Below are 14,116 nucleotides of genomic sequence, written 5' to 3' on the forward strand. Positions count from 1 at the left end.
AGAGTGTGGGCGTGGCTTCTGCCCCTTCCCTTTTCTTAAGAGTCTAAGAGAGGGGGCGTGGCCAACGAGTGTGGGCGTGGCTTCTCTCCCTTCTCTGCTTCCCTTTTTTCTCTTTGGAGTCGAAGGCAGAGGGCGTGGCCAAAGAGTATGGGCGTGGCTTCTGGCCCTTCCCCGCCTCCCTTTTCTCCTCTTGGGAGTAAGACAGGGGGCGTGACCAAAGCGGGTGAGCGTGGCTTCTGGCCCTTCCCCTCCTAGACATCGAAGAGAGGGGGCGTGGCCAAAGCGGGTGGGCGTGGCTTCTAGCCTATCCCGCTTCTTTCTTCCTTGGAGGCGTGGCCAAGGAGAGTGGGCGTGGCTTATAGTCCCTCCCCGTTCCCGTTTCTCATAGGAGTCGAAGGGAGGGGGCGTGGCCAAAGCGGGTGGGCGTGGCTTCTCTCCCTTCTCTGCTTCCCTTTTCTCTCTTTGGAGTCGAAGGAAGGGGGCGTGGCCAAGGAGGGTGGGCGTGACCAAGGAGGGTGGGCGTGGCTTCTGCCCTTTTTCTCTCTCCCAGGAGCAGAAATTCAGGAGGAGGAGGAGGAGAAGGGACTCACTCGGCCGGGCTCCGGCTGGAGGACAACTAGGCCGCTGAAGACGTCGCCCCAGTTGGTTCGTTTCCCCTCAGAGAAGGAGGGAGGAAAAAGCGCGGGAAGGAGGAGAGCCTCCTGAGGGAGAGCAGGAGAGTGCGAGTGCGCACGCGCGGGCCGTACCTCACGGCAGCAGGAGGGAGAGTGTGCGCATGCGCGGCGGCGTCCCTCAGGTGAGCAGCTGCTCGTTTCCCCTCAGTTTCCTCCTGACTGACTTTAAGGACTCAAGGTCTTCTCCGTCGTCGTCTGTCAGTACTTGTTACATTGCACAGATACGAGTGTGTGTTTCTGGCTATAGAATAGACCAGGCCTGGGCCAGCTTGGGCCTTCCTTCCGGTTGTTTTGGACTCCCAGCAGCATTCTCTCTGACGTTTCGCCTGGATCTGTAGCTATGTATGCAGACGACACCCCACTCTATTCCTCCTTTCCAGAAGAATGTGAATTAATAATAATAATAATAATAATATATAATTATATAATAATATAATTTTTATATTATAATTATTATATAATTATAATTATTATATTATAATTATTTTATATTATAATTATTATAATGTATAATATATATATATATAATTATTATTATAATATATAATAACAATTTATTATTATTATTATTAGGTTATTATTAGGTTCCGTTGTGCCTTCCCAAACTAGGAATCCCCATCCCAAGTCCTGGAAGCACTTTAGTACAACAAATGTTGCTGCACATCACACTTTAATCCTACGTTCCTCCTGCCATATCAGCACTTTTAACCCTGTACCCCATTGCGCCGGCCGAACCAGTTTTAATAGTGTCCTGATGTATGTCATTGTTGTTTATTTTGCTTAATTGTTTTGATTTGCTTTCTTTATTGCCGTGATATGTTTTCTTTTGTATTGTGTTTGTGGCTTCGGCCTGTGTAAGCCGCATCGAGTCCTTCGGGAGATGCTAGCGGGGTACAAATAAAGTTAATAATAATAATATAATTCTTGTGGCTTATAATAATAATAATAGTTAATAATTATATAATAATATAATTATTATTATTATATTATAATTATTATAATATATAATAATATATAATTATATAATAATATAATTATTAATTTTATATTATAATTATTATGATATATATAATATATATATATAATAATTATTATAATATATAATAACAATTTATTATTATTATTATTAGGTTCTTGTGGCTTATAATAATAATAGTTAATAATTATATAATAATATAATTATTATTTTTATATTATAATTATTGTAATATATAATAATAATAAATTGTTATTATATAATAATATAATTATTAATTTTATATTATAATTATTATAATATATATAATATATATATAATAATTATTATAATATATAATAACAATTTATTATTATTATTATTAGGTTCTTGTGGCTTATAATAATAATAATAATTAATAATTATTATATTATAATTATTATAATATATAATATATAGATATATAATTATAATATATAATAACAATTAATTAATTATTATTATTAGGTTCTTGTGGCTTTTTTCGGGCTATAGAGCCATGTTCTCCTGACGTTTCGGCTGCATCTATGGCAAGCATCCTCAGAGGTTGTGAGGACCTCACAACCTCTGAGGATGCTTGCCATAGATGCAGACGAAACGTCAGGAGAACATGGCTCTATAGCCCGAAAAAAGCCACAAGAACCTAGTGATTCCAGCCATGAAAGCCTTCGACAATACATTATTATTATTATTATTTATAACCTGCCACCATCTCCCTAAAGGAGACTGGAGGCGACTAACATGAGGCCAAGCCCAAAATAACGCAACAGAATGTATATTATTTAATGTATATTAGTGTACAATATATTATACCATAATAATATTGTATATTATACAATTACAGTATTATAATATCTGCTCTTTCCAGAAGAATGTGAATAATCATAATAAATAATAAACAACTTTATTTATAACCTGCCACAATCTCCCTAAAAGAGACTCGTGGCGACTAACATGAGGCCAAGCCCAAAATAATACCACATAATGTATATTATTTAAAGTATATTAGTGTATAATATATTAAACAATAATAATATTGTATATTATTATACAATTACGGTATTATAATAGCCACTCTGGGTGAGAAGGACTGGGTAGAAATGTTAGAAATAAATAAAAACAAATAATATTGTATAATATTATAATATAATATTGTATAATAATAATAATGTACTATAATATTGTATCATAATATTATACAAAAATATACAATAATACCATACTATTATATGTTATTATATTATAATAGCCATCTGAGTCCCTCCTCAGGGGTTGAGAAGGGCGGGGTAGAAATGTTAGAAATTAATAAAAATAATATTGTAATATTGTATAATAATAATATACTATAATATTGTATAATAATATTATACAACATTAAATTTTATTTATCGTGTCAGTATCAAGCAGACAATTGTATTACATTGTAATACATTGTATTATATTGTAATACAACAATAAATACAGAAGTATTATACAATAATAATAATAAAACTTTATTTATATACCGCTCTGTCTCAGGGTAGAAATGTTAGAAATAAATAAAAATAAATAATATTGTATAATAATAATATGCTATAACATTGTATTGTTATATTATATAACAATAAATACAGAAGTATTATACAATAATAATAATAAAACTTTATTTATATACTGCTCTATTTCCCCGGGGGGACTCGAGGCGGTTTCCAAGCAACAAGATCAAAACACACAACATGAACAAAAAATAACAGTAACAGCAACATAAGCATGGGATTACATAATAATAAAAACAATAATAACAACATAATAGTATTCAACAATAAGTACAAAAATATCATACAATAATAACTATATTGTTGTATAATATTGTTATATTGTTGTTGTAAATTGTTGCTTTATGATGTCTTATACTTATTATCGGTGTATTTTGATTGTTGTTTACATTGGTTTTAATATGGTGTAATCTGCTTTAGGTCCCGTGAGGGTAAAGATTTATGGTTATTTATTCCACCCAATGCCAAGGATGCTATCCTGGTCCTAAATGGGTGCCTCTCACCACTCAGAAACAGGGGAACTCCAACAAACTATAGAAGGCTACTTAACACCTCCCAAAGAAAGGGTGCCTCCAGGCAACAACAGCCAGGCTATCGCTACGCAGATACCCTCACTGATTGACTTTGCAGCTTCATGGCCATTCAATGCTACTCAAGCTTACTAATTGCAACAGTCACATTTGCTTCAAACAGTCAAGGGAACTTTCTCCCACCCTGGACATTATTCTGCCGGTATGTGTGTATGGATCCCCCAGTGGCATAGCAGGATAAACCGCTGAGCTGATGAACTTGCTGACCAAAAGGTCAGCAGTTCGAATCCAGAGAGCAAAATGAGCTCAGCTTCTTCCAACCTAGCAATTCAAAAACATGCAAATGTGAATAGGTCAATAGGTACTACTCTGGTGCAAAGGTAACAGTGCTCCATGCAGTCGTGCCACATGACCTTGGAGGTGTCTACGGACAACACTGGCTCTTCGTCTTAGAAATGGAGATGAGCACCAACCCCTGGAGTCAAGACACGACTAGACTTAATGTCAAGGGGAAACCTTTACCTTTTGTGTGTGTACACACACACACACATATATGTCAATGTTTTTTGTTTATTTTGTTTATGAGATTTATTTTAACTGTTTTGTATTGTTGTTGTTATTGCTTTTATTGATGTATTGTGGGCTCGGCCTCATGTAAACCGCACCGAGTCCCTTGGGGAGATGGTAGCGGGGTATAAATAAAGTTATTATTATTATTATATATGTGTATGTGTATATGTGTGTGTGTGTGTGTGTATATATATATATATATATGTACATACATACATGCACACATACTCCACTTGCCTCACTGTCGACAGAACTGAGGATTTATTTTTTTTTTGGTCGTGTCAGGAGCGACCTGAGAAACTGCAAGTCGCTTCTGGTGTGAGAGAAGTGGCAGTCTGCAAGGACGTTGCACAGGGGACGCTCGGATGATTTGATGTTTTTATCATCCTTGTGGGAGGCTTCTCTCATGTCCCCGTATGAGGAGCTGGAGCTGATAGAGGGAGCTCATCTGCCTCTCCCCGGATTCGAACCTGCGACCTGTCGGTCTTCAGTACTGCCGGCACAGGGGTTTAACCCACTGTGCCACCGGGGGCTCCTTAGAACTGAGGATGGCAGCCACAGACGTGGGTGAAACGTCAGGAGAGAATGCTGCTGAAACATGGCCATACAGCCCGGAAAACTCCCAGCAACCTCCAGCCATGAATGCCTTTGACAACATACAGTAGAGTCTCACTTATCCAACCCTTGCTCAGCCAAAGCTCTGTATTATCCATTGCAGTCTGCCTCCACAGCTGTTTCAATACATTGCGATGTTTTGGTACTAAATTTGTCAATACAGTCATTACTGCATAACATTACCATGTATAGAACTACTTTTTCTGTCGATTTGTTGTCAAACATGACGTTTTGGTGCTTAATTTGTCAAACCATAACGTAATTTGGGGTTTAATAGGCTTTAACTTAATCCCTCCTTATTATCCAGCATGTTTTTGCTTATCCAACATCTTGCCGGCCCGTTTATGTTGGAGATGTGAGACTGTGCTGTATTGCTATTTTAATTGAAACGAGGTGTCAGAATATGATCTTGCCTGCTGTTGTACAACAGATCGTCGTCCCCCCCCCCCCATATGTCATTACAAAGGAGAAATTTCCGAAACCATTCAGATAAGCAGTTCAAAGTTTGTTCTTCCAAGGAAGAGATAAACAGGTGTGGGTGGGATTCTGCGCCTTGTGTGGAGAATGTTTTGGCAGGAGCAGGTTGTCACCATAAAGGTTCCTGGGATGAGAGAAGTGTGACCTTCTCAGATTGTTACTGAGAAGACAGAAGCTCTGTTTTCTACTGTGTTTTGAGTTTCCTATTTATGGGAGGCCTCTGAGGAGGAAAATGTATGGAAGCATTCTCTTATACTTTTGTGTATCTGCGTCATGACATCTTCTGAATTTAAGTGTCTTGTTGAATGAAGGCTTTCAGGGCCATAATCACTGGTTTGCTATGGTTTTCCAGGCTGTCTAGCCATATTCCAGAAGCATTATCTCCTGACGTTTCGGCCACATCTATGGCAGGCATCCTCAGAGGTTGTGAGGTCTGTTGGAAACTAGAAAAAGTGTGTGTGTGTGTGTATATATAAATATATATATATTATATATCTGGAATGATGTCCAGGGTAGGAGAAAGAACTATCTGTCTGGGTTGTTGTAGGTTTTTTCGGGCTATATGGCCATGTTCTAGAGGCATTCTCTCCTGACATTTCGCCTGCATCTATGTCAACCATCCTCAGAGGTAGTGAGGTCTGTTGGAAGTAGGAAAATGGGTTTATGTATCTGTGGAATGACCAGGGTGGGACAAAGAACTCTTGTCTGCTGGAGCCAGATGGGAAATGTTTCAACTGACCACTTTGGTTAGCATTTGATGGCAAAACAACAGAGAGGAAACAACCAGGGACAGCTAATCGCCTCTCAACAAAAGATTGCCCCAGGCTCAGCCAAGCCTTCAAATGCTAATCAAGGTGGTCTCAAAAAACAGGGAAATTCCAGGCAGGAAACAATCAGGGCCACCTAACAGCTCCCAACAAAGGATTCCCCCCAGGTAGCAAGTAGCCAGGCTTTGAAGCTGCAAGACCATTCAATGATAATCAAGGTGGCCAATGGCAACATTCACACCTGCCTCCTACAGACAAGAGTTCTTTCTCCTACCCTGGACATCATTCCACTGAGATATCTATATCTACCTGTTGATTCCAAGAGGCAGGAAGCAGCCAGGCTTTGAAGCTGCAAGGCCATTCAATGATAATCAAGGTGGCCAATGGCAACATTCACACCTGCCTCCAACAGGCAAGAGTTCTTTCTCCCACCCAGGACATCATTCCACTGAGATATCTATATCTACCTGTTGATTCGAAGAGGCAGGAAGCAGCCAGGCTTTGAAACTGCAAGGCCATTCAATGATAATCAAGATGGTCAATGGCAACATTCACACCTGCCTCCTACAGACAAGAGTTCTTTCTCCTACCCTGGACATCATTCCATTGGGATATATATATCTACCTGTTGATTCCCCCAGGCAGGAACCAGCCAGGCTTTGAAACTGCAGTGCCATTCAATGCTACTCAAGGTGGCCAGTGGCAACATTCACACCTGCCTCCTACAGACAAGAGTTCTTTCTCCCACCCTGGACATCATTCCACAGATAGATAGATAGATAGATAGATAGATAGATAGATAGACACACACAGTCCTTTTGCCTAGTTTCAACAGACCTCACACTACTGAGGATGTCTGCCAGAGATGTGGGCAAAACGTCAGGAGAGAGTGCTTCTGGAACATGGCCATAGAGTCTGGGACACTCCTAGGGAGCCAGTTGAGTCGCCTTTGGGTTGAGAAAGGCAGTATATAAATATGGTTAATAACAATAATAACAATAATAATAATAATAATAATAATAATAATATATTGCATTATATTATAATGTATTATAATTATATATTGTATTATAATTATATATTATAATATAAGTATATTATATATTATAATTATATCATAGTTATATTATAATAATTATAATATAATATAATTATATTATATATTATAAATATATATTATATTATAATTATATTATATGTTATATTATATATTATAATTATATTATAATAATTATTATTATAATAAACCTTGCTTGGATTTGTGCGCATCCTTCGAAAATATATCACACAGTCCTAGATGCTTGGGAAGTGTTCGACTTGTGATTTTGTGATACGAAATCCAGCATATAGATCTCGTTTGCTGTGACATGCGGTGCTTTTGTGACAATAACAATAATAATAATAATAAATAATAATAATAATAATAATAATAATAATAATAGGTATAAAGGCCAAATCTATTATACAGCTTTCCAAGCAAAGCCTTTTTTGCACAAGAGTTTTTGCACAGCCTTGGAAAACTCACCACAACCCAGTGTTTCCGGCCATGAAAGCCTTCAACAACACAAAGTGTCATAATGTCAGAGTTTTCTTTGGGTCACCCTTCGGGGCCAGGGGTTTTTTCAAGGTTGCTGTTTGTGAGTATCAGAACTCAAGCAAGATAGGAGCTCCCATTAGCTAATATTCCCTTCCAGATACCCAGCGCGCATGTAAGGCCATAGCCTTGTGGTTCTGCGCATGTTTTGCATGCTAAAGGTGGTTGAGAAAGCCTGTCTCTCAGTGAGAGAGCATGTGCTTTGCATGCACAAAGTGAAATCGCCAACACCCCTGGAAAAGACCAGGAAAGACTTTGAAACTTCAGAAGCTGCTATCAGCGAATGTGTCAAAAACACTGAGCTATGTGGATTAGTATCTGGATAAGGAAGCTTTATGATTATCATACCTATTCATGTACTTTGCCATTTCGTTTAGGACATCAGACTATGACCTCAGATACACCAAATGATAAATAAATAAGGGCTCAGGTTGCATTGCAGCAGGTGGGCAGTGGTTTGCTCTTCACCGCACTCACATGTCGTGGATTCCACTTTGTGGCCCCATTTCTTGAGGTCGTGGTGCCAGAGCGCAGTCTGTTCAGTGCCTTCCAAGTCGCCCCGTCTTCTGTGTGCCCAGGGGGGAGTCTCTCATCTGGTATCACCCATGGATTGAGGTGCTGGGTTTGGGCCTGCCACTTTTGGACTCTCGCTTGCTGAGGTGTTCCAGCGAGTGTCTCTGTAGATCTAAGAAAACTATTTCTTGATTTAAGTCGTTGACGTGCTGGCTGATACCCAAACAAGAGATGAGCTGCAGATGTCTCTGCCTTGGTCCTTTCACTATTGGCTGCTACTTCCCGGCGGATGTCAGGTGGTGCAATACCGGCTAAGCAGTGTAATTTCTCCAGTGATGTGGGGCGTAGACACCCCATGACAATGCAGCATGTCTCATTAAGAGCCACATCCACTGTTTTAGTGTGGTGAGATGTGTTCTACACTGGGCATGCATACTCAGTAGCAGAGTAGCATAGCGCAAGGGCAGATGTCTTCACTGTGTCTGGTTGTGATCCCCAGGTTGTGCCAGTCAGCTTTTGTATGATGTTGTTTCTAGCACCCACTTTTTGATTGATGTTCAGGCAGTGCTTCTTGTAGGTCAGAGCACGGTCGAGAATGACTCCCAGGTATTTGGGTGCGCTGCAATGCTCCAGTGGGGTTCCTTCCCAGGTAATAATCCCCAGAGCTCGGGATGCTTGTCTGTTCGTAAAGTGAAAGGCACATGTCTGTGTTTTAGATGGATTAGGGATCAGCTGGTTTTCCCTGTAATAGGCAGTAAGGGCACCTAGAGCTTCGGAGAGCTTCTGTTTAACCATCTCAAAGCTCCCTGCTTGAGCAGTAATGGCACGATCATCAGCATAGATGAAACTCTCTGTCCCTTCTGGCAGTGGCTGGTCATTTGTGTAGATGTTGAACATGGATGGAGCAAGCGCACTCCCCTGAGGCAGGCCGTTCTTCTGTTTCCGCCATCTGCTTCTCTGGCCCTGGAACTCAACAAAGAAGCTCATGTTGGGTAGCTGATTTCCTTGAGCGGTGATGGCACGATCATCAGCATAGATGAAACTCTCTGTCCCTTCTGGCAGTGGCTGGTCATTTGTGTAGATGTTGAACATGGATGGAGCAAGCCCGCTCCCCTGAGGCAGGCCGTTCTTCTGTTTCCGCCTTCTGCTTCTCTGGCCCTGGAACTCAACAAAAAAGCTCATGTTCGGTAGCTGATTTCCTTGAGCGGTGATGGCGCGATCATCAGCATAGATGAAGCTCTCTGTCCCTTCTGGCAGTGGCTGGTCATCTGTGTAGATGTTGAACATGGATGGAGCAAGCACGCTCCCCTGAGGCAGGCCGTTCTTCTGTTTCCGCCATCTGCTTCTCTGGCCCTGGAACTCAACAAAAAAGCTCCTGTTTTGTAGCAGGTTTCCTATGAGGCGGGTGAGGTGGTCGTCCTTTGTGAGATTATACATTTTAGTGATGATGCTATTACTATTTTAATATTATAGTTAAAAAGAGAGAGAGGAGAGATAAACACGTAGATGCTATCCTGGTCCTAAACGGGTGCCTCTCAGCACTCAGAAACAGGGGACTCCAGACAGCAAACTATTGAGGGCTAGTTAACACCTCCCAAAGAGAGGGTGCCTCCAAGCAACAGCAGCCAGGCTACCTCAATGCAGGTACCCTCACTGATTGACTTATGTCGTAAATAAAAATAAATAAATACTGTTCTGACAGGAAGGTAATGGGGCTTCCTGTCAGATGTGGCGGCAAAAAAAGCCAATGGGATTTTGGCCTGCATCAAGAGGAGCCTAGTGTCTAGATCCAGGGAAGTAATGCTCCCCATGCTCTGTTCTGCTTTGGTTAGACCACACCTGGAATATTGTGTCCAATTCTGGGCACCACAATTCAAGAGAGATATTGACTCTAAGCTGGAATGTGTCCAGAGGAGGGCGACTAAAATGATCAAGGGTCTGGAGAACAAGCCCTATGAGGAGCGGCTTAGGGAACTGGGCATGTTTAGCCTGAAGAAGAGAAGGTGGAGAGGAGACATGATAGCCATGTATAAATATGTGAGAGGAAGCCACAGGGAGGAGGAGGGAGCAAGCTTGTTTTCTGCTTCCTTGGAGACTAGAACGTGGAACAATGGCTTCAAACTACAAGAGAGGAGATTCCACCTGAACATGAGGAAGAACTTCCCGACTGTGAGAGCCGTTCAGCAGTGGAACTCTCTGCCCCGGAGTGTGGTGGAGGCTCCTTCTTTGAAAGCTTTTAAACAGAGGCTGGATGGCCATCTGTCAGGGGTGATTTGAATGCAATATTCCTGCTTCTTGGCAGAATGGGGTTGGACTGGATGGCCCAGGAGGTCTCTTCCAACTCTTTGATTCTATGATTCTATAAGAGCTTCCTGACTGTGAGAGAGAGGTGTTCAGCAGTGGAACTCTCTGCCTCGGAGTGTGGTGGAGGCTCCTTCTTTGGAAGCTTTTAAGCAGAGGCTGGATGGCCATCTGTCAGGGGTGATTTGAATGCAATATTCCTGCTTCTTGGCAGAATGGGGTTGGACTGGATGATGGCCCAGGAGGTCTCTTCCAACTCTTTGATTCTATGATTCTATAAGAGCTTCCTGACTGTGAGAGAGAGGTGTTCAGCAGTGGAACTCTCTGCCCCGGAGTGTGGTGGAGGCTCCTTCTTTGGAAGCTTTTAAGCAGAGGCTGGATGGCCACCTATCAGGGGTGATTTGAATGCAATATTCCTGCTTTTTGGCAGAATGGGGTTGGACTGGATGGCCCATGAGGTCTCTTCCAACTCTTTGATTCTATGATTCTATAATTCTACGTAGTATGTATTTGTATGTAGTTGTGTGTTTTCCTCTTTCCACAAAAATATAATTGAAAATAGAGAACGAAACGTTGAATGGGTTCCACGCAGCCCCACCCATTCATCTGGGGGAATGCAACGCTGTGAATCCTATGAGTATAATCCAAGCTCAGAGGATCTTACTAGGGCTCCGGTTGGAGCAGCAGCTGGCGCCTTCTGTCTCCCTGGCAGTGAGCAAAAAAGTCACAATCGCTTATCTGTGCCCGCACTGTTTGTGGTGTTTTGCTCCGGAGTTTGTAACAGATCTCTGGCAAACAAACAAAAAGCATACTGTCTTTAAGCAGAGGAGTATCCAAAGGGAAAACAGGCCCTCCTGGAAACGCTTTTGGTGCAACTGTTAGTAAGCTGGCATCTCGCTGACGATTACTTTGGGTCATAAAGAATAATTAAAGGACAGGTTGCATAATGCCAGGAAACACATGGTCAAGTCTCCAGCAGTTTTGCTGCTAGAATTACTCTTGATATTAGTGTAATCTGAAACACTTCCTGGTGTTTTTCCTCCCATGTTTCTTAAAAGAATGAGATTTGGGGGACTGTTTTAGATGTAACACTGAATTGGGCAACATATTTAGTACATTCCCTTTCGATCGCTCACTCTCTTTGTTGTTTATTCGTTCAGTCGTTTCCGACTCTTCGTGACCTCATGGACCCGCCCAGGCCAGAGCTCCCTGTCAGCCGTCACCACCCCCAGCTCCTTCAAGGTCAAGCCAGTCACGTCAATGATGCCATCCATCCATCTTGCACTTGGTCGGCCCCTCTTCCTTTTTCCGACTCTTCGTGACCTCATGGACCAGCCCAAGCCAGAGCTCCCTGTCAGCCGTCACCACCCCCAGCTCCTTCAAGGTCAATCAAGTCACTTCAAAGATGCCATCCATCCACCTTGCCCTTGGTCAGCCCCTCTTCCTTTTTCTGACTCTTCGTGACCTCATGGACCAGTCCACTCCAGAGCTCCCTGTTGGTCGTCACCACCCCCAGCTCCTTCAAGGTCAAGCCAGTCACTTCAAAGATGCCATCCATCCACCTTGCCCTTGGTCGGTCCCTATTCCTTTTTCCGACTCTTCGTGACCTCATGGACCAGCCCACACCAGAGCTCCCTGTCAGCCGTCACTACCCCCAGCTCCTTCAAGGTCAATCCAGTCATGTCAAGGATGCCATCCATCCATCTTGCGCTTGGTCAGTCCCTCTTCCTTTTTCCGACTCTTCGTGACCTCATGGACCAGCCCAGGTCAGAGCTCCCTGTCAGCCGTCACTACCCCCAGCTCCTTCAAGGTTAATCCAGTCATGTCAAGGATGTCATCCATCCATCTTGCCCTTGGTCGGCCCCTATTCCTTTTTCCGACTCTTCGTGACCTCATGGACCAGTTCACTCCAGAGCTCCCTGTCAGCTGTCACCACCCCCAGCTCCTTCAAGGTCAATCCAGTCACGTCAATGATGCCATCCATCCATCTTGCACTTGGTTGGCCTCTCTTCCTTTTTCCGACTCTTCGTGACCTCATGGATCAGCCCACTCCAGAGCTCCCTGTCAGCCGTCACTACCCCCAACTCCTTCAAGGCTAATCCAGTCATGTCAAGGATGCCATCCATCCATCTTGCCCTTGGTTGGCCTCTCTTCCTTTTTCCGACTCTTCGTGACCTCATGGACCAGCCCAGGTCAGAGCTCCCTGTCAGCCGTCACCACCCTCAGCTCCTTCAAGGTCAATCAACTCACTTCAAAGATGCCATCCATCCACCTTGCCCTTGGTCAGTCCCTCTTCCTTTTTCCGACTCTTCGTGACCTCATGGACCAGCCCAGGCCAGAGCTCTCTGTCAGCCGTCACCACCCTCAGCTCCTTCAAGGTCAATCAAGTCACTTCAAAGATGCCATCCATCCACCTTGCCCTTAATCGGGCCCTCTTCCTTTTTCCAACTCTTCGTGACCTCATGGACCAGCCCAGGCCAGAGCTCTCTGTCAGCCGTCACTACCCCCAGCTCCTTCAAGGTTAATCCAGTCATGTCAAGGATGCCATCCATCCATCTTGCCCTTGGTTGGCCCCTATTCCTTTTTCCGACTCTTTGTGATCTCATGGACCAGCCCACTCCAGAGCTCCCTGTTGGCTGTCACCACCCCCAGCTCCTTCAAGGTCAAGCCAGTCACTTCAAAGATGCCATCCATCCACCTTGCCCTTGGTTGGCCCCTCTTCCTTTTTCTGACTCTTCGTGACTTCATGGACCAGCCCACTCCAGAGCTCCCTGTCAGCCGTCACCACCCTCAGCTCCTTCAAGGTCAATCAAATCGCTTCAAAGATGCCATCCATCCACCTTGCCCTTGGTCGGCCCCTCTTCCTTTTTCCGACTCTTCATGACCTCATGGACCAGCCCACGCCAGAGCTGCCAGTTGGCCGTCACCACCCCCAGCTCCTTCAAGGTCAAGCCAGTCACTTCAAAGATGCCATCCTTCCACCTTGCCCTTGGTCGGCCCCTCTTCCTTTTTCTGACTCTTCGTGACCTCATGGACCAGCCCACTCCAGAGCTCCCTGTTGGCCGTAACCACCCCCAGCTCCTTCAAGGTCAAGCCACTCACTTCAAAGATGCCATCCATCCATCTTGCCCGTGGTCGGCCCCTATTCCTTTTTCCGACTCTTCGTGACTTCATGGACCAGCACAAGCCAGAGCTCCCTGTTGGCCGTCACCATCCCCACCTCCTTCAAGGTCAGTCCAGTCACTTCAAAGATGTCATCCATCTTTGACATAGACAGAGGCTATTTAACGTTTTCTGGCCGCCAGCGGAGCTGTCGCTTTCATCGTCCATCTGCGACACTGATGAAGCACTTCCACATTCCCCACATGCTTTTTGCTGGAGTGCTTGCTGGAGTCTTTTTTATCGCCTCATAAATTAGTTAATTTAGCCTCCCCAGACTTTAAGGTGGTACCTTATTTTCCTACTTGACAGAAGCAACTGTCTTTCGAGTTGCAAAGGTCGACAACAGGCTACACACAATTGGTTGGAAACCCACTCCAACCTGGG

The 14,116-nt window shown here is 43.4% G+C and overlaps 1 protein-coding gene across 1 annotated transcript in view; it reads left to right on the top strand.

Moving 5' to 3' along the window:
- Positions 1-545: 545 nt before the first annotated feature.
- Positions 546-14,116, top strand: part of LOC132780024 (SUN domain-containing protein 1) — a 135,290-nt gene continuing 121,719 nt past the window's right edge. Inside the window, exon 1 of the mRNA XM_067461208.1 lies at positions 546-796. The gene's annotated coding sequence lies outside the window, so the exon portion shown is untranslated. The remainder of the gene's footprint in view (positions 797-14,116) is intronic.

This window comes from Anolis sagrei, chromosome X (assembly GCF_037176765.1).
Source record: "Anolis sagrei isolate rAnoSag1 chromosome X, rAnoSag1.mat, whole genome shotgun sequence".
NCBI classification, from domain to species: domain Eukaryota; kingdom Metazoa; phylum Chordata; class Lepidosauria; order Squamata; family Dactyloidae; genus Anolis; species Anolis sagrei.